The following is a 22,117-nucleotide window of genomic DNA, read 5'->3' as shown; positions in this document are numbered from 1 at the left end:
CATCAACGGGCACAAGACATCCTGCTTGATCGACTCTGGGAGCACGGAGAGGTTTATCCATCCCAATACGGTAAGGCACTGCTCCCTCGCTGTACACCCGATTAAACAAAAGACCTCCCTGGCCTCTGGGACCCACTCTGTGGAGATCCGGGGATACTGCATAGCCAACCTCACGGTTCAGGGCGTGGAGTTCAATAACTTCTGACTCTACGCCCTCCCCCATCTCTGCGTTGCCACACTCCTGGGACTGGACCTCCAGTGTAACCTGCAAAGTTTAAGGTTCAAATTCGGCGACCCCATACCCCCCCTCACTGTCTGCGGCCTCGCGACCCTCAAGGTCGACCCGCCTTCCCTGTTTGCAAACCTTACCCCCGATTGCAAACCCGTCGCCACCAGGAGCAGACGGTACAGTGCCCAGGACCGGAAGTCATTAGGTCGGAAGTCCAACGGTTACTAAAGGAAGGCATTATCGAGGCCAGCAACAGCCTCTGGTGAGCTCAAGTGATGGTTGTAAAGACCGGGGCGAAACATAGGATGGTCATAGACTACAGTCAGACTATCAACAGGTCGACGCAGCTCGACGCGTACCCTCTTTCCCGCATATCTGAAATGGTCAACCAGATAGCGCAATACGAGGTTTTCTCCACAGTAGACCTCAAATCAGCCTACCACCAGCTCCCCATTCGCCTGAACGACCGCATGTACACTGCATTTGAAGCAGATGGGCGGCTTTGCCACTTTCTTAGGGTTCCCTTTGGTGTCACAAATGGGGTCTTGGTCTTCCAATGGGAGATGGACCGAATGGTTGACCGGTACGGTCTGCGGGCCACGTTCCCGTACCTCGACAATGTCACCATCTGCGGCCACGACCAGCAGGACCACGACACCAACCTCCGCAAATTCCTTCATAACCGCAAAAATCCTTAACTTCACCTGTAACAAGGACAAATGCGTGTTCAGCACCGACCGTCTCGCCATCCTCGGCTACGTAGGATGATGGAGTCATAGGCCCAGATCCCGAACGCATGCGCCCCCTCATGGAGTTTCCCCTCCCCCACTTCCCAAGGCCCTGAAACGTTGCCTGGGCTTCTTTTCTTATTGCGCCCAGTGGGTCCCCAATTATGCGGACAAGGCCCGCCCACTAATCCAGTCCATGGTTTTTCCCCTATCGGCAGAAGCCCGCCAGGCTTTCAGTCGCATCAAAGCAGACATCGCCAGGGCGACGATGCACGCAATCGATGAGTCCCTCCCCTTCCAGGTGTAGAGCGACGCATCAGACGTAGCTCTGGCTGCCACCCTCAATCAGGCGGGCAGACCCGTGGCCTTCTTTTCACGCACCCTCCACGCCTCAGAAATCCGCCATTCCTCCGTCGAGAATGAGGCCCAAGTCATCGTCGAAGTTGTGCGGCATTGGAGGCATTATCTGGCCGACAGGAGATTCACTCTCCTCACTGACCAACGGTCGGTAGCCTTCATGTTTGACATTGCACAGCGGGGCAAAGTTAAGAATGATAAGATCTTACGGTGGAGGATGGAGCTCTTCACCTATAATTACGAGATCTTGTATCGTCCCGGGAAGCTCAACGAGCCTCCTAATGCCCTGTCCCGTGGCACTTGTGCCAGTGTACATGTAGACCGACTCCGAACCCTCCACGACAACCTCTGCCACCCGGGGGTCACCCGGTTCTTCCACTTTGTTAAAACCCACAATCTGCCCTACTCCATCGAGGAGGTCAGGGCCATAACCAGAAACTGCCAAATCTGTGCGGAGTGCAAGCCGCACTTCTACAGGCCAGAGAAAGTGCACCTGGTGAAGGCTTCCCACCCCTTTGAACGCCTCAGCGTGGATTTCAAAGGGCCCCTTCCCTCCACCGACCGCAACACGTATTTCTTAAACGTGATTGATGAGTACTCCCGGTTCCCTTTCGCCGTCCCCTATCCCGACATGATGGCTGCCACCGTCATTAAAGCCCTCCACAGCATCTTTAACCTGTTCAGTTTCCCCGTCTATATCCATCGCGATAGGGGGTCCTCCTTCATGAGTGACGAGCTGTGTCAATTCCTGCTCAGCAAGGGCATTGCCTCCAGCAGGACGACCAGTTACAACCCCCGGGGAAACGGGCAGGTAGAGAGGGAGAACGGGACGGTCTGGAAAGCTGTCCTACTGGCCCTACGGTCCAAGAATCTCCCAGTGTCCTGATGGCAGGAGGTCCTCCCCGATGCACTTCACTCCATCCGATCACTACTGTGCACTACTACCAACGAAACACCTCATGAACGTCTCCTTGCCTTTCCTAGGAAGTCATCCTCGGGGACCTCGCTCCCAACGTGGCTGGCAGTCCCCGGACCCGTCCTACTCCGCAAACACGTATGGGCCCACAAGTCAGACCCACTGGTCGAGAGGGTACATCTCCTCCATGCTAACTCCAGTACGCCTATGTGGCGACGGCCGACAAGGCACGGTCTCCCTCTGGGATCTGGCCCCCGCTGGATCCCCGCCCTCACCCCCCCCCCCACCAACCCCAACCATTTTTTCACAGGCGCACACCACCGCAGTCCCCTTCCCAGGAGGATCCGTCCTCCCACTGGCCACATCCGGATGCGAGGAAGCTGAAGACGACACACTCCCAGAGCCATAGATGCCCAAGGCGACGCCAGCATCACTGCCGGGACTGCGACGATCGCAGAGGACGACCGGGGCCCCCGACCGGCTGATATTTTCATTGTAAAATGAACTTGTAAATAATTGTCTGCAAATATGTGTATTGCATGTAAAGGCACCGAAGGGTACCGCTATAACCTCTACCACTGTAAAAGCAAGGCCACCACCCCCACCGGACTCTTTTTTAAACAGGGGGTGAATGTGGTAGGCTATATTAGGGGTATCGCGGTACCTAGGTGGGATGTACCTTATACTGTAGTATGAGTGGTAGAACCTGCCTGCTGGTTCCACCCAGCAGACGGAGCATAAGAGTCTGTGTTTCACCCACAGCAGTCATTCTGTACCGGAGCAGCTGGGGTAACTACTTGTTCCTTAAAGCCTTCAATTGGACTACAATCTCGCTTCAGTAGTGATTGATCATGCCGGAAAACGGGGCTGGCGGGACGGAGAATCCCGCCCTTGCTGTTGGGACTGAATAGCGCGCGATTCACATTCCCGTTGGGACGCTATTCAGTAAGTGAGTCAGGACATGCAAATGAGCCAGCACAGTGCCCACGCATCTGATTCGCTGGGGCCAGAAGTAGCGGAGAGCCTGACAAGCTGGAGCTGTTTGTAAACACTCCACTCCTCACCCACTCTCATTCCAGCCAAGAAGGTGGCTTCACGGACAACTGCATCACACCTCCCAGAGAGTGAGCTGGACAGAATGCTAGATGCAGTGGACGAGAGGAGGGACACCCACTTCCCCTAGGTGGGGTGGAGACTACAGCTGGCTGGTGTCAGCAGCGACTGGGAGGAGGTGGCAGAGGCTGTCAGTGCTGGCAGCCTCACCAGGAGGACTGGCACCCAGTGCTGAAAAAGATGACTGACCTCCTCAGGGCAGCTCGGGTGAGTCACCACCTCTGTTCCCTGGTATCACTCCCGTCTCTCACTCCTCACAACACTCCCCTATTCTCTAAAGGCCAACCAAAGGCCACCTTCCTGCATTTCCCTTACAACCCACCCTCCACACATGTATTGTCCTCTTTAGCCAGGTGCCTCGCACACACATTCCACCAGCTATAGACCCCCCATGGAACTCGCCTCCATGCATCTCACCATGTCCGTTCTGTGTCCCCTAGGCCAAGACGACCCATTACAGGCAAGAGCACCAGAAGACGGGAGCCTCCTTGACTGGTGCGTGCAGTCCCCTGTGGGGCAGAGGGCAATGGAGCTACTGGGAAGTGCCAAGGGAAGGCAGTGGCTCAAACGGAGGTCGGCCTACGGCAACTAAGTGAGTGTTCAATGCAAAGCAGCGTCCCTATAGCAAGGGGTGTAGGGGTCAGTCCCCTCCTCCCCAGACCACTCCTTCCCAAGATTTCACCATGTTTTTTTCTTGCAGGATTACCATCCGGGGTCACTGTATGAGAAGCCGAGGAGCTTCACTCTGGAGTTTAAGTTTGAGCCTAATGAGTACTTTGCAAATGAGGTGACTACGAAAGTATACAGTTGGAATCACGGCCTGATAAACTTGAATATTCATTCCTTGATGAGCTAGAAATAATCGGGTGCACTGGCTAGAAGAAAGGCAAAAATGTCACCTTGAAAACAATTAAAACTAAGTCGATGCATAAAGGTCGAAGCATTCGCAGAACAGTCACGAAAACTGTACCAAATGAATTGTTCTTTAATTTCTTCAGTCCTCCTGAAGTTCTACAGTGTGGAATGTTAAATAAGAGCATGGCAGCGAAACTCGAGGCTGACTTAGAAATTGGCTGCCTCCTGCGTGAACACGTAATTCCATGTGCAATGTTGTATTTTACAGGAGAAATCATTGCAGACAATGCTGAATCTGATGATGACTACTACGAATATATGAATGCTGACCTCGAAGATGAAGCGGAAAGTGAAGGCATCAACCGTGAGCCAGATGAAAACTTCTGTGAAATACTGGTAAACCTGTTTCGAGGGACCAAGGGTGGGCTAAATGAAGAAGCCCTAGCAGCGTTGAGCTGGTAGCGGGAATTACGAGGTGGTCACAAGGGACGCCCAGACCGCGCAGGACACTGAGAAGGACGGGAGCTCCGAGGTGGCGCACTCCAAAATAAACACTGAGATCACAGTGGCTGATACCTCAGAGGACCAGCTACTGAACAAGCTAGTAACAGACAACATCATACCAGTCTTAGAAACACTTGCTCCAGAGGCATTTGGTGAATCATCTCAGGCCTCTGAAACAGTTCCGGTAGTCAACTCCCTGCTGCTCGATGTCACTCCATCGGAAGGTGAGTGGGAAGAGATTGATGATGAACACGATGAGACCAGCTCTGGTGATGTTGAAAATGATGACTCTGAGTGTGAGTCAGTGGAGGAACTGAAGACTACCTCGCTGTGCAGCTCGATGGATCACACACACATATCCAAGCAAGACCAGGATGACCCAACACCTGGATCGTCACGACCAGAGAGTGCCTTCATCATTATTTCCAGTGATGAGGAGCCATTGAGCGTTGCTCCAGCGAGCCAAGAAGGGGCAGGACTGTTGTCGTAGATCTAACTTCCACCCAGGCATCAGAAAGCGAGACGCTGCAACATCCAGTTGAGGGTGCAGAATTGGGCGCCGTCATGCAATCCTGGGATGACGCGTTGGCACCTCATGTTCCACCTGAGCAGCCACGTACGTCCATGCATAGGGTGCAGATCTGCACCAAACCAGGTGTTGCCAAGCCCAAACATAAAAAGAAAAGAATTTGCAAACTAATTGTTAAAACAAGAAGGAGGAAGAGGAGAAGAATGGGAGAGCTAGCTCATCCCACTGGCAAAAACAAAAGAGAAGAAAGCAACATGATGACCAACAAGCCGGAGACAGAAAAGACAAAAAATACACAACGAAGCAATAAATACCATCGTTGGAAGATACGAACAAAGACGAAACTGATGATGCACATGTGGCAATCTCAGATACACGCCTTTTGAAGACACAGTGTAAAGAGGATACGAAGCAAGAGGCCGGCAAGTGAAGAGGTGAAAAGGCTGGCAACAGCTCCAGTGATCATAGGGGCGATCACGTGAGGGGCGCACAATCAGCTGTTTGAAAGGGACAGACACTGATCAGGCATATCATGTCTATGGGCACCCTAGTTAAATCTGTTCACATTGTTATGCATATCACAAATGTATAATGTAAAGATATCAATCATGCTTTTACGTAAACATTTATATTTCCTGAGGAAGTGGAATGCCTGTAAACAATATTGTATATAGTTGCTGGTGCAACCTCCAACCAGCAGGTGGCAGTACAGATCCCCCATGCAGTCTTGAGACAGTGGTCATGGGACAAGGCGCTCAGATAGAAGTCTGGGCAGATCCGGTGATCCCCAGAAGGTTGTAAGTCATACATGAGGACAGTCGTGCATAGGGGTAGTTTCAGAGGGGTCGATAGAAACTCCATGATAACTTGCTCTGTATCTGATTGTTACCTTACCAGGTGTGCTTTAATAAAGATCCAGGTTTGGACAAGTCACCAGCAGTTCTGTGGATTCCTTGCGAGACAACGAACACCGAACACAACACCTGTTGAGCCTGTTATCTTGGCAAAGCAAATCAACCTAGAAAAGCTTCAATGTACCTAAATCTGATCACTCTGGAGATCCACCCGGGAGTTATCAAAGTTCCTTGGTGCTCATTATGCCATACTGGAATGCTATGTATCTCATGTGTGTCAGCAAAAATTTGACAGAATTGTTGTACCGATCACACCCACTTTTAGGACACGTCTGAGAATTTTCACCACAATCCTGAAGTGTGAGGGTGGGGGGGGGGGGCCCTCACCATGAATAGGAACGGGAGGAGAACAGTAATGCGAGAGGGGTATAGAAAAATTAGGATAAATAATGCACTGTCCACAGAGAATATTGTCTGTGGCTTTAATTAGGTTAGGGGGGGAGGCAGAAACCCAGATGGAAGCATTCAAATAGAGAGGTGATAATTGTGGATTTGAAAGTGGGAACCATCTGGAGGGCAAGGAAGAGTGGGAAGAATTTGGACAAATATAGCATTTAAGGGGAAGCCAACAGCTTAATGGCAATGGGTCAAGGGAGCAGGAGTTGGGGATCCCTGGATGAGTTGAGCTTGAAAAGAGTATGGGGCAGGAGGAAGTGGAAGAGAGAGCTGAATGTTTTGGGTAAAGAATGAAGTGTTTCGCTGGACCTGGTGACTCAGTTATGAGTCAGATACCCGTAGTTTGAGTTGAGAGAATAATGATGGGAGCTGGAACAGTGGGGGGTTTACAAGGGAGATGGTGAATGTTTTAATCTGTGCCAGGGTGCCAAGCTGGCAGAGTCAAGGCACCCAGGTGCCAGCTGGAGTGCCAGGGTACCACCCTGCCCAGAGCCCGACCACCCTCAAATGGCCTGGAGATGCCCCCAAGTGCCGTTATGCCCAGTCCATGTTGGTGCGGATCAGCGCTAACCAGAGCCATGGCAAGATCTCCCAGGTGCATGTGCTCATTCCCGGACCTCGGGAGAACCTGCCTAATGGCCCACTTAAATATGTTAATCTGGATCTGGCCCAGCGAGGCCAAGATCCAGATTGCGACATGTCACAAGATGTTGTCAAATCTCCACAGGCATTCTGAGCAACGCAAATCTCATTAGAGGCCTCTCACAGAATTTAACGACCGCATTGCGTGACCGAGGTGGGTGCAATGAGGCCATTATGTTTAGCCTTAGTAAGATAGTCATAACCCAGGTAGTAGAATAGAGATGAGGTAGTTAATAGGAGGAACCAGGTGCTGAAGCAGGCAGGTGTTGAGCTTCAGTTTAGATCTTGCTGTGAACAGAACAGGAGTTTTTTGCTAAATGCTGGGAAGTTAAACAGCAGTTTTACATAGGCAAGAATCCACAGACTATTTCCTGAAGGATCTCTTTCTCAGAGCAGTTTCTCCAAGACATCTATTTCCAACAAGAATTCCTGAGTTTGCTAACTGTATTTAAAAGTGGATTTTGACTTGAGATAGGTTTTGCTTTATAGGAGATAAAAAGATAACAATTAGATGTTAAAGTGTTACATTTTATTGTTAAGCATTGCTTAACGGGTAATTGTAAGCTACTTATTGTAAGATGTAAAAATTAGTTTAATACTGTGATAATAATAAAGCTTGGTTTAATACACCATATCCCTTTTGTGTGTGGAGTCACTCCTGGAGTGAAGTATCCTTTCCTTACAGTCTTACAAATTAAATAAAATATGGGGGTTTCTGCCTGGCGTCCGAGCATATGTTGGGATCTGGTCCAGGATCATAACACTCTACAGATATTATTTGTACTGCATTATTAGTATAATGGGGTGCATGTTGGAGACAATCGCAAATGTTACTGAATCAGCTGTAAACAAGTTGAATACAATGTTGACAAATGTGAGGTTATCCATTTTGGTAGGAATAACAGCAAAAGGGCTTATTATTTAAATGATAAAATATTAAAACATGCTGCTGTGCAGAGAGACCTGGGTGTGCTAGTGCATGAGTCGCAGAAAGTTGGTTTTCAGGTGCAACAGGTGATTAAGAAGGCAAATGGAATTTTGCCCTTCATTGCTAGAGGGATGGAGTTTAAGACTAGGGAGGTTATGCTGCAATTGTATAAGGTGTTAGTGAGGCCACACCTGGAGTATTGTGTTCAGTTTTGGTCTCCTTACTTGAGAAAGGACGTACTGGCACTGGAGGGTGTGCAGAGGACATTCACTAGGTTAATCCCAGAGCTGAAGGGGTTGGATTACGAGGAGAGGTTGAGTAGACTGCAACTGTACTCGTTGGAATTTAGAAGGATGAGGGGGGATCTTATAGAAACATATAAGATTATGAAGGGAATAGATAGGATAGATGCGGGCAGGTTGTTTCCACTGGCGGGTGAAAGCAGAACGAGGGGGCATAGCCTCAAAATAAGGGGAAGTAGATTTAGGACTGAGTTTAGGAGGAACTTCTTCACCCAAAGGGTTGTGAATCTATGGAATTCCTTGCCCAGTGAAGCAGTAGAGGCTCCTTCATTAAATGTTTTTAAGATAAAGATAGATAGTTTTTTGAAGAATAAAGGGATTAAGGGTTATGGTGTTCAGGCCGGAAAGTGGAGCTGAGTCCACAAAAGATCAGCCATGATCTCATTGAATGGTGGAGCAGGCTCGAGGGGCCAGATGGCCTACTCCTGCTCCTAGTTCTTATGTTCTTATGAATAAGTAACAGTTGGTGAGAAAAACAGCTATAAATACAGCAAACATAAATTTAGAACTGTGCATTTGTGCTCTTTCCTTTTCTGAACTTTATCCATCAAAATATCTCACATTCCAATCTCTTGTACCTATGAACACACTGCGATATGGGCCTTGCTATTACCGGGCAGCATACCTTTGTCAATAGAATCCATTCAGGGCTGCACGTAGTGGCACCATAAGTCTCGGCCAGAATGGAGGTGATTGGGTCAATCATGCCTACACATAATTGGTATTATGCAACCAACCCCTGTCCACTGCATTTTTCTGCATAATTCTGCTTCTATTGTGTCGCGTTGCTGTAGTTTTGGTGATGAGTTCTGTTTGCTGTTGTGTGCAGAGTCTCTGCTTAGACTCTGTTTGCTACTTGCTGGGTCAATAGACTCCAGTTGCTGTCTGCTTGCTCGTAAATTGATATGCTGTTTGTCGTGCTATAAGTTTCTCCCACCTCCTACTTCTTGACTAACATCGTAGTGCTGACATTCACCATGTCCATTCAGTGCACCTCACAGACAGGGGACCCTCTACCCATTGAGGAGGCCACTGTGGACATTGTAAGACGAGAACCTATTCACGACCTGGGGAATTTGTTGATGATTGCAGGCACAACAATAACCACTTTTGGTAGGTTTCTCATTAATTTGTTTCATGGGTCTTCGGTTGTGCTATGGGATAAGGGAAACTGATTTAATAAAGTAAATGGCTCTCAGATGCTGTTTCTGCAGAATCTGAACTAAAACAGTGCCAGCATAAAAGGGGCTACGGCTACAGGGTTACAAAATGATGGCTGGGGCTCTCTGCTCAGCTCAAATCTTCCTACCAATTAAACGTCATTAGTGAGGGACAGAGGTAATTGTAGTCTTCACAACATGTCAGTACCAATCCCTCGCTATGCATCAGCAGACACTACAGCCACAATCCTATCGTGGATCCATCTTAATGCTTGTCTAAACGTTACATTTTGACACCTGTGGGAAATGTTAGTGATTAACATTAGGGAGGGATTTAGAGGCTGTGTAGAATTTTTTAAAATGCTTTCATAGGATGTGGGTGTCGCTGGCTAGGCCGGAATTTATTGCTTCCCTCTAATTGCCCGCGGGAAGATAGTGGCGAGCCACCTTCTTGAACTGCTGCAGTCCATGTTGGTAGACATGGGGCGCGATTCACCCAAATGGGAACAAAGTCCCATAGCGAGCGTGTTTCCCGGTGACCCGTGTTGTATAAGGAGGCTCAATGGGGAACACGCGGTTGAGGCCGCACATAGCCCCGTTTTGTACACTGGGGAACTCTGTTCGCCAGAACACGCCAGTGTAGCGAGAGTTCGTGACGTCATTTAAAAAATATATAAATTTAGGGTACCCAAATCTTTGTTTTTTCAAGCAAGGGGCAATTTAGCGTGGCCAATCCACCTAACTTGCACATCTTTTGTCGTGGATGGGACACCTGGGCAGACACGGGGAGACTGTGCAAACTTCAGACGGACAGTGACCTGGGCCGGGATCGAGCCCGGGTCCACAGTGCCAAGAGGCAGCAGTGCTAACCACTGCGCCACCGTGCTGCCCCGGGATGCCATTTTTTAAAAACGTCCCAATCTCCGAGGCCCCCACAGTGATCCCCGACCTCCCCTCCAGCCCAAACACACTATGGGAGGGTCCCCGGACCTCCTCCCCCAGCACCCATGCAGGACACCCCCGGCCCAATCACACACGCACAAAAGATTCCACATGGCACCCTGTCATTGCCCATGCCAGCTGGCAATGCCACCTGTGAACCTTGGCAGTGCCAGGCTGACATCCAGGTGGCAGCAGCAATTCCAGGGCACCACCCTGCCCAAAGAGCTTGCAGCTAGGGGCCTCCGATTCCCTGGGAGACCCCTACACGTGCCGGTCCGTCTGGTTCCTATTTGTGGAGACTGTGCTGAAAAGCACTCGCCCAAGGTCTTTCAGACAAAGGGGATGAATCACAAAGCCTCAGGTACCTCAGGAATCTATACATTAGAGCCAGGCTAGCTGTCCACTCTAATATGCAGAATTACCAAAAAGTGAGCAATCGCAACGTCTCGCGTGTTCGCGTTGGATCTCGCGAGGTGTTGCAAGTCGGGTAGACGCCGAGAGCGGGGTCTCCCAGCTATTATCAGCCACGCTGCGCCACGGCAAGCTGCTTTTTTGGCACAGCATGGCCGTTGGATCATGCCCGTGAAATTAACTGTCATTTCAGTGACCTCTAGCGAAGCTGGGCCCAGTTAGATGCACAGGAGAAGGTGAGTCGGTTCTCAAGTCTCTGTCACTTCCTCGGCTCCACCAGCTACTATGTTCCAGGAGCACTGCTAAATGTGCAGATCTACACAAATGGTCTCATCTCATGGCAAAGGTTCGGATGTGTTACGAGTAAAGGTAAGCAGACATTATAATGCAAAAACAGGTCAACAGGAACCTTTGATGAAGGCTGGTTTCTCCCTGTTTCAAGATAGTACAAAAAGAACTAGAGTAGAGTGGTACACCCACATGACACACAATAAATACGGGGTGGGATTCTCCATCGGCTGACGCTGGAATTGGGAAACACGATTGGGCGTAGAATCGGTTTTGACGCCAAAATCGTGGCGGGTGCCGGTTTCACGCAAAATCGCAATTCTCCAGTGCCTCGGCATGGCGTCAATGTGTTCCACTCCGTTTGCACATCATTAGCGGGCCTGACCTGGTATTCGCCGGGGCCTCCGCGATTCTCCGCCTCCACCGGGTCGAATTCCCGATGGCGTGGTTCACTTGTGCTTTTAAAAATCGGGGAACGGGCGCTGTGACTGATGAGGGAGAGAGAGGAGGTAGGACACGGAGAAGCGGGACAATGGGCTGCCTGTCCTGAGACTGGCTGGGCTGGCGGATGGGGGGTGGAGGGGGGGATGATGGGTGGAAGGGCCGTAGGGGCCAGGGTGACCCCCCCCCTCCACAGGACTGGGGCAGTGCCCGGGTATGGACCACGATCACCGTAACTTACAAGACAGCTATCTTGCTGCACCCCACTGACCACCCACCTTGACCCCTGGTGCTGTAGACTGCCACCTCCGCATCCATCCCCCACTCTCCCACCCCACCATCTCCCCGCACCCCACCCTCTGCCATGCCCCCCCCCCCCAAACGGCGGGGCATCACACACCCAAGGGCAACAATCGCAATAGCTAATTACAGGGGGCGCTGGACGGGGATGTGTGGAGCATACCATTGGCATGTGCAGTGTCTGCTGATGGTACCCCTGGGAACAGGGACGGGCGCCTGGGCCAGAGGCCCCATGGTTCCAGGCACCAATGGGGCCAGCGGTGCGGCGATGAGGGAGAGGGGGGCGGAATGTGGGGACAGGCTCCGCATTGTCAACCAGGGGCACCATGTAGCCTGTTGGACCTGGTTGGGCAGCGGGTACGCACTATGCTAACATGTCAGCCTTTCACTCCCTGCAGTCAATGGATATTGGAATACAACCATCAATGGTGGCCTTCTAGTTGCCGCAGCCCTGGGGGTGCACTGTGGCTGTCTCAGCTGGAGTTCCTCCTTGGGGGAGGAAGCTGCAGCAGTGGTGCGTGCTGCAGCGAGACAGGAGGCAGCCACTGAGGATGGAGAGCAGGCCATCCAACATGCTGAGGAGGAGGAGGAGACGCAAAGGAGGCGCCGAATGAGGCCTCGTGTGTACCGGCAGTGCCTGTCATTCGAGGACCTGCCGGACCAGGCATGCCGTCAAAGACTCCGGCTGAGCAGGGAGAGAGTGCAACATACCTGCCAGGTGAAGGCGCACCTGCCACCGCAGAGTATGGGGCAGGAAGCCTGCTTCCGGTGGCTGTCAAGGTGAAGATCGCCACGAATGTCTACGACACGGGCTCCTTCCAGATGCCGAGTGGCGACCTGTCAGGGATCTCAGAGTTCGGTGCACAGGTATATCCATGCCGTCACGGAGGCCCTATATGCCCAGTCGGCACAATACATCCATTTCAATGTGGACTGAGCCCACCAGGAAGCCCGGCCTGATGTGTAGGGTGTTCTGGATCACATGCAGGTCACCAACACTTGAAGTAGTGCAACACTATTTTATGAAAAGGTTAACTATTTAAACATACTTGAACTGTGGGTAAATACGATACCAGCTTTAACTAAAGACATTTGCCTTTGTCCTAACCAGTTGATGCACTCAGCACATGGTGAATGTCTGTGTTGCAGGCTGTGAGCTCTGTGCTCCGAGCTGGCTGCTACTAGAATGAGCGGGAACTCTCCTGTCCCCTGTCTTTATAGTGCGTGTGCTCTCACTGGTGATTGGCTGCAATGTATGTTGTGTATGTTGATTGGTCCCACTGTGTGTCCATCAGTGTGTGTCTGCACCATGATATACTGGCGTATATTATGACACGGCCAGTGGGGTTCGCTGCTACTGCCAAGATGCCGTGGGTCCAGGGGATGATTGCCAGGATGCATGTCACCCGACAAGCGCCTACAGGTGACAGGCCGTTCTACACAAACTGAATGGGGTTCCACTCAAGCAGCTGGTATGTGACCATCAGATGTGCATCATGCATGTCAGCGCCTGATATCCGGGCGGTTTTCAGACGCCTTCATCCTCGCTCACTCGCCAGTTCCCAGCCTCTTCGAGGCGTACCCCCTGTACGACAGGGGTTATCCACTGCGCTCTTGGCTGATGTTGCCGACCCGTAGGCTACAGACCGACATGGAGACCCACTACAACGACGCCCATGCCGCGACCAGAAGCGTGATCAAGCGGTGCTTTGGCATCCTGAAGATGTGGTTCAGGTGCCTGGACCGTTCTGGAGGGGGCCCTATAGCTTGGCGCTGGGAGGGTCACCCGCATTGTGGCGGCCTGCTGTGTCCACCACAAAATCGCGCAGCAGAAGGGTGACATGTTGGAGGAGGTGGGTGAACTCCAGGCCTTGTCCGACGAGGAGGAAGTGAGAGAGGACGAGGATGGGCAGGACAAGGGGCCCGGGCAGGCACGGGAGGCCGCACAACCTGTGCGCCAGGGCCAATGCATAGGGGACGCTCTGATCGCCTCCAGGTTCACCAACTAGGGGGGTACTGGCCAGGGACACCGCATCCCACCCCCACATCCCCCCGGCAACCTCCTCCATGATAAATAACTGCCGCACTGTGGAGTTGTGGGCTTGTAGAAACAGTGGGTCTGGTCCATGGCAACCTGCTCCACATCGTTTGACAGCGTCTGACTCCTGCCCACAGTAGCACCTTCCACTGTCCACCTGGGTGATCCCTGCGTGCGAGCTGGCCATTCTATCACAGCTGCTTTGTCATCCTCCTCATAATGCTGTCGGGCCCTTAGTTCGTGCAATTCAAAATTGCCAAGCAACAAAATTCCTCGTTCTATGATGACATATGCAGCCCCTCAGTCTGATTCAGGGAAGATACTGGAAACATACCTGAAATTGGCAAAGCAGTTCTGCTAACCAAATACACCCTTTTGTAAGTTTGGGATATTTGGGTTTTACTCAGGTTTTATTGGCAATATCAGGAGTGCATGACCAATGTCTCTCTTGAGGCAATGCTTTCAAGTCTGTTCCTCCTCCCAAAGCAATAATGGGATGTTGAAAAGCATGAAGGAACGTACTGCTTCCCAGCAAACCAGCAATCACCTGCAGTGTTTACTGGCAGAGGTCATGCACTTTCTGCACATTTATGCATGCCTTTCTATTAATAAATAGCTTCCTATTGCCCACAGGTATATGAATATTGATGTGTATGCTTGCAGTCAATGGCAACTCGCATTTCAGGAATGCTGTACACCTCCACAAATTGAGTTTGGCTCTCCACGTAAGTAAGCATGCTTTCATGTCAGTATTCATCCATATGCATACCGTCTGACTTCAGTGACTTCAGTCCTGACAGCATAAAGGAAAACCCAATCTGGTGCAATCCTGATTGAAATCCTGGACTGAATAGCTGATGGCAGGAGCTGCAGAAATTCACTTTGTGGGAAGTTACGCTTGCCTGATACCTGTGGGTTAGATTTGTAATGTATGTGCAGCACTCTGACTGGACTGGATAGAAGCAAATGAGGATAGTTCATAGTTCTCTTGAATTTCACAGCCACCCTTTCCTGCTTCTTATTCTTCTGCTTCAATATGCCCGGCAGACACGTGCAATTCCTAACATATGTCCCAGACGATCACATATGCAGGTCCTGAACATGGATCACTATTTGAGAAAATGGCCGATGGCACTGCTATTCTCGATACCCTTCAAACCTTTTTGGAGCGCCTATGCTAGTTTGCAACATGGGAAATTCGCTTTCACTGTGCACATGAGGTTGGACAATAGCCAAGTGCTGGAACCCCCTTCCTAACTGCACTGTGCCTGTCTCTATATCACATGGACTGCAGGGGTTCAAGAAAGTGGCACACCACTGTAGTAGTCACCACTGTTATATTGTATATACTGCATATGAGGGTATTATGGTAAGGCCCCTGTACTACAGGTACGGGAGTAGATCCCTGCCTACTGGCTCCGCCCAGTAGGCGGAGTATAAATGTGTGGGCTCTCCGAGCTCCAGCCATTTCAGCAGCAGCTGTGGGAGGCTCCACATCTCTGCGTAATAAAGCCTCAATTACTCTCTACTCTCGTCTCGTCGTAATTGATAGTGCATCAACCACCTACTCATCATTGGTGGTTATTAAGCACTAGAAACTGCCATGAATGCAGAGACCGCATGTTAAGATGGAGGTGGTGACATGGCGGTATTGTCATTGGACTAGTACTCCAGGGACCCAGGATAATGCTCTGGGGACCCGAGTTCAAATCCCACCACAGCAGATGGTGAAATTTAATTTCAATAAAAATCTGGAATTAAAAGTGAAATGAAGACCATGAAACAATTGTCGAGTTTTGTAAAAAAAAATATCTCATTCACTAATGTGCCATCCCAACCTGGTCTGGTCTACATGTGACTCCATGCCCACAGCAATGTGGTTGACTCAGGCGGCACGTTGGCACAGTGGTTCGCACTGCTGCCTCACAGCGACAGGGACACAGGTTCAATTCCGGCCTTGGGTGACTGTCTGTATGGAGCTTGCACGTTCTCTCCATGTCTGCATGGGTTTCCTCCGGGTGCTCCAGTTTCTTCCCACAGTCCAAAGATGAACAGGTTAGGCGGATTAGCCAGGCTAAATTGTCCCTTAGTTTCCAAAGTTGTGTAGGTTAGGTGGGGTTGCAGGAATAGGGCGGGAAGTGATCCTAGGTGGGTCAGTGCAGACTTAATGGGCCTAATGGCCTCCTTCTGCACTGTAGGAATTCAATGTCGATATATATTATTCAACACATTCATGTGACTCTTAAATCTACCCTGGAGTTGATTGGCAATAAATGCCCACATCCCATGAAAGAATTTTAAACAATGTTTGGCTTATTCCCAGCATGCTCCCCACTGCTTCGGCCTTCTCCTGAGGTACAAGCATCGTTGCCTCTTCAGCCAATTTCAACCCATGTGATATCAGAAAAAGTTGAAGGTGCTGGATATTGCATGATGGGCCCTGACGATATTCCGGCAATAGGACTGATATGTGCTCCAAAACTTGCTGGGCCATTGACCAAGCTGGAACAGTAGAGCCGCAAGGCTGGCATCTACATGTCATCTGTAGACAATTGCCCAGATTGTAAATTGTCCACAAACAGTAGCACAAATCGAACCTGGCCAATTGGCACCATCAGTCTACTCTTGATCCAAAGTGATGGAAGGCGGTATCGACAGTGCTTTTAAGTGGCACTCAGCAATAGTCTGCTCACTGGAGCTCAGTTTGGGTTCCACCAGGGTCACTCAACTCCTGGCCTCGTTGCAGCCTTGGTCCAAACATGACAAATCAAGGGGAAAACTTTCCAATGGTTGGAGTCATGCCTAGCACAAGGGCAGATGGTTGAGTTTGCTGGAGGTCAGTCATCCAGTCCCAGGACATTACTGCAGGAGTATCTCAGGGATGTTCAAGGCCAACAGTCTGCAACTGCTTCATTCCACCATAAGTTTAGAAGTGGAGGGCGGGATTCTCTCAGCCCGGGGCCGGGCCGGAGAATCCCCGCCACAGGGCCACGCTGCCCCGACGGCAGCACGCGATTCTCCGCAGAGCCAATTGGCGCGGCGCCGGTCATGATCCGCTCTACGCGGCCGGTCCGCCGATTCTCGGCCCGGGATAGGCCGAGCGGCCACAGTTAAAACGCTGAGTCCCGCTGGCACCAGCCACAGCTGCTCGCAGCCGCCGGGAACTCTGGGTCGGGTGGCGGCCTGTGGGGGAGGAGGGGGGCTCCAACCCCGGCGGGGGGCCTCCGATGCGGCCTGGCCCGTGATCTGGGCCCACCGATTGGCGGGCCGGCCTCTCTGTCCCCCGGCCTCTTTTCCTGAACTCCTGCGCCATGTTGCGTTGAAGGAGGCCACCGCGCCTGCGCGGATCCCGCGGCGCACAGTTGGCGCCGGGAGCTGGAGCGGCGCGAACTGCTCCAGCGCCGTGCTGGGCCCCTGTAGGGGCCAGAATTACTCCTGGCAGCGGCCCGGTCACGCCGTCATAAAACGCAACGGCGTTTACGATGCCGTGGACACTCTGCCGCGGGATGGGAGAATCCCACCCGGGATGTTTGCGGATGATTGCACAATGTTCAGCTCACGATTGTTCAGATACTGAACAGTCTGTGTCCTTTTACAGCAAGAGCTGGACAACATTCAAGCTTGGGCTGATAAGTGGAAAATAACATCCATGCCACACAAGTGCCAGCAAGTCACCATCACCCCTTGATGTTCAATGTCATTACCATCGCTGAATCCCTCACTATCGACATCCTGGGGGTTATCATTGACCAAATGATGAACTGGACTAGCCTGATAAATACTGCGGCTACCAGAGCAGGTCAGAGGCTGGGAATTTTGTGACGAGGAACTCAGCTCCTGTCTCTCCGAAACCTGTCCACCACCTACAAGATGCAAGTCAGGAGTCTGATGGAATACTCTACACTTGCCTGGAAGAGGGTGGATCCAACAACACTGAAAAGGTTTGGTGCCATGCAGGATAAAGCTGCCTGCTTGATTGGCACCCCCACCGCCACCTTAAACACTCACTTCCACTGCCACAGACACAGACTGGCAGCAGTGTGTCGCATCTCCAAGATGCACAACAGGAACTCACCAAGGCTCATTCAACAGCACCTTCCAAACCTGCGGCCGCTACCATCTGGAAGGACAAGAGCAGCAGATGCCTGGGATCACTGCCACCTACAGGTTCCCCTCAAAGACACTCACATAAGAACATAAGAACATAAGAACTAGGAGCAGGAGTAGGCCATCTGGCCCCTCGAGCCTGCTCCGCCATTCAATGAGATCATGGCTGATCTTTTGTGGACTCGGCTCCCCTTTCCGGCCTGAACACCACAACCCTTAATCCCTTTATTCTTCAAAAAACAATCTATTTTTATCTTAAAAACATTTAATGAAGGAGCCTCAACTGCTTCACTGGGCAAGGAATTCCATAGATTCACAACCCTTTGGGTGAAGAAGTTCCTCCTAAACTCAGTCCTAAATGTACTTCCCTTTATTTCGAGGCTATGCCCCCTAGTTCTGCTTTCACCCGCCAGTGGAAACAACCTGCCCGCATCTATCCTATCTATTCCCTTCATAATTTTATATGTTTCTATACGATCCCCCCTCATCCTTCTAAATTCCAACAAGTACAGTCGCAGTCTACTCAACCTCTCCTCGTAATCCAACCCCTTCAGCTCTGGGATTAACCTAGTGAATCTCCTCTGCACAACCTCCAGCGCCAGTACGTCCTTTCTCAGGTAAGGAGACCAGAACTGAACACAATACTCCAGGTGTGGCCTCACTAACACCTTATACAATTGCAGCATAACCTCCCTAGTCCCTCTAGCAATGAAGGACAAAATTCCATTTGCCTTCTTAATCACCTGTTACACCTGTCCGCAGGGCAGCATGGTAGCATGGTGGTTAGCACAATTGCTTCACAGCTCCAGGGTCCCAGGTTCGATTCCCGGCTTGGTTCACTGTCTGTGCGGAGTCTGCACGTTCTCCCCGTGTGCGCGTGGGTTTCCTCCGGGTGCTCCGGTTTCCTCCCACAGTCCAAAGATGTGCAAGTTAGGTGGATTGGCCATGATAAATTGCCCTTAGTGTTGGGTAGGGTTACTGGGTTATGGCGATAGAGTGGAGATGTGGGCTTGGGTAGGGTGCTCTTTCAAAGATCCGGTGCCGAATGGCCTCCTTCTGCACTGTAAATTCTATGATTCAAAGTAAAGGCCTCAATATCAACGATTTGCGACTCATGCACTCGCACACCCAGGTCTCTCTGCACAGCAGCATGTTTTAATATTTTATCATTTAAATAATAATCCCTTTTGCTGTTATTCCTATCAAAATGGATAACCTCATATTTGTCAACATTGTATTCCATCTGCCAGACCCTAGCCCATTCACTTAACCTATCCAAATCCCTCTGCAGACTTCCGGTATCCTCTGCACTTTTTGCTTTACCACTCATCTTAGTGTTGCCTGCAAACTTGGACACATTGCCCTTGGTCCCCACCTCCAAATCACCACCCTGACTTGGAAATACATCACCGTTCCTTCATTGTCACTCGGTCAAATTCCTCGAATTCCCTCGCTAACAGCACGGAGGGGGTACATAGAACATACAGTGCAGCAGGAGGCCATTCGGCCCAGCGAGTCTGCACCAACCCACTTAAACCCTCACTTCCACTCTGTCCCCGTAATCCAATAATCCCTCCTAACCTTTTTTGGTCACTAAGGGCAATTTATCATGGCCAATTTACCTAAACTGCACGTCGTTCGACTGTGGGAGGAAACCGGAGCACCCGGAGGAAACCCACGGACACACGGGGAGAACTTGCAGACTCCGCACAGACAGTGCCCCAGCAGGGAATCGAACCTGGGACCCTGGAGCTGTGAAGCCACAGTGCTATCCACTTGTGCTACCATGCTGCACGTGCTACACCACATGGACTGCAGCAGTTCAAGAAGGCAGCTCATCGAGGGCTGGACATTGGAGAAGCCAGGTGGTCGCCGATGGTGATAATCTGCTGGCTTTTTTAAAAAAGTCCAACTGAAAGCCGGTTGGGAACCACAAAGCTGCTCAAGGTTGGCAGCAGCCGTTCCCGTTCTGGCAGTTCCTGACGGACAGAGCTAAAGGCCACTTTTCAGACTAACCCCATTCATAAAAATATTTTAGGTGTTTGAATGGAGGTCCGTGCCTGCAGCCCATGCAATGGAAACACAGGTCAGTAAACTTTAATATGCCTTCTGAAAAAAATCATGTCCAATATCTTAAAACAAAGGATCAATCTCTCATCGTTCTCGATTCCTTGTTTCAGCAGATATCTTCAATCAGCTCAGCTCCGGGGCATTGTAACTGCGGGATATCCCAAAGGTGCACGATGAAAATCCCCCTCCCACCCGCAGCTGGATGTCCCCAGGGAAGGAATTCCTGCTATTGCCTGGGAAGTTCAAACTTCCCCTGGGCAATTGCCCTGCAATGGAAACTACCCCAAAATACCATACAAATTGCAAGTGCCGATGATTCTGACTGTCTCACTGCAAAAGTTATCCAGAAAAAACTGGAAGAATTAAAGCCATTTCTAACTTCTGGGTAACTATAGTCTGAGCTCTCTACGACCCTCCATGGGAGAAACCAACACCCCTGAGCCCCACCGCACCACCCCCCCCCCCCCCCGCCAATGGGATACCCCCAATTACTTCCCTGACCTCGCATGGGACACCCCCCACATATCCCCGACCCCCTTAGACCACCATTCCCACTGACCCCTGACAACCTGACCCCTGTCTAGAAACTAGAGAGCATTCCAGGCAGGGGAAGTGAAAAAGACTAGAGGTGTAACACTTACCTGGAAGCTCCACATGTCAATTCCTGGAAGCAGAACAGCTGAGACCAGTGTTTAAATCCCTCAGATCCATTAGCTGGAAGCCATTCATTCATTTTTAGTCGTGGGATGTGATTGACAGCTTCCACAAAACAGCAGCAGCCTTGATTTAATCATCTCCCTTCATGGATGAGTGACCCAACATGCTGAAACCTCAATGTTTACAAACATCAACCACATCAAAGAGTGGTAAGTGCATTCCAATTACTTAAGTGTATTCCAATCATTCAAGGTAGAGGAGGGGTAGCCACTCTCACCCACACACACATTCAGCCACTTGCTCACCCCCTCATACACTCAGCCACTCGATCATCCGCCCTCACACACTCAGCCACTCACTCACCCCCCTCACACACTCAGCCACTCACCTACCCCCCTCACGCACTCGGCCACTCACCCACTCCCTCAATCGCTCCCTATACACACACTAAGCCACTTGCTTACCCCTCAAACACACATGCACCCACTCGCTCACCCCCAACCACTTTCAGCCACTCGCTCTCCCCCACACACACACTCAGCCATTCACTTACACCCACACACAATACTCACTCACTCCCACCGACACATCCCCATACATACTCTCACCTTCACTCACTTCCACACGCTCATTCACACCCTGCCGCACACGAACGCACTCTCACCCAACACACCCACACTCACTCACACCCTGCCACACAGACACACACTCCCATCCCACACTCACTCGTGCACACCCGCACACACACTCACACTGACTCAGTCCCAAGAATGTACTCAATAGGAGTGTACAACAAACTAATTAATCTTTAAATTTTATCAAATAAAAATATTTTTTTCCCAGAAATTAGAATTGCAAAATTATTGAATTTTTCAGGAGTCCGATCTAAGCTTTTAGACTAATATGTCACTGCTCGAATCTGCCAAGGGTACAGAATGTGTTTGTCACCTACAAATGGTGGGTATGAGATTTGTAACTACACCAGCTTATCTTTTAATTCATTCACCCTCAGGCAAGCGTGTCATTGTTTAACACAAGACAATGAAATACTTGTGAACAGAAAACACCTATGATTATAGCTGTTTCCAGCAAATCAGTTAATTTTAATTCTAGGAAACAGGGTGTTCGATTCAAGGACACAAAGACTGTGCTACTTAAAATTCATGAAGTGAAACACCGGCCGATCTGACTGCAATGATTCTTCCTCCTGGTATATTTACGGTGAAAGGGACAGTTTGGAGTTGCCGCAAATGGCACTTCGACCAAAGCTGCACATGTACACTGCAAGCA

General features: G+C 50.6%; 1 long non-coding RNA gene across 1 annotated transcript in view; it reads right to left on the bottom strand.

The window, feature by feature from the left end:
- The window catches only part of LOC140411748 (uncharacterized), a 34,285-nt gene that overhangs the window by 4,824 nt on the left and 7,344 nt on the right, over positions 1 to 22,117 (bottom strand). Inside the window, exon 2 of the long non-coding RNA XR_011940991.1 lies at positions 20,812 to 21,000. This is a non-coding gene — a long non-coding RNA (uncharacterized lncRNA). The remainder of the gene's footprint in view (positions 1 to 20,811; positions 21,001 to 22,117) is intronic.

Source organism: Scyliorhinus torazame, chromosome 4 (assembly GCF_047496885.1).
Source record: "Scyliorhinus torazame isolate Kashiwa2021f chromosome 4, sScyTor2.1, whole genome shotgun sequence".
NCBI lineage: Eukaryota > Metazoa > Chordata > Chondrichthyes > Carcharhiniformes > Scyliorhinidae > Scyliorhinus > Scyliorhinus torazame.
This window is presented reverse-complemented; position numbering and strand designations above follow the sequence as displayed.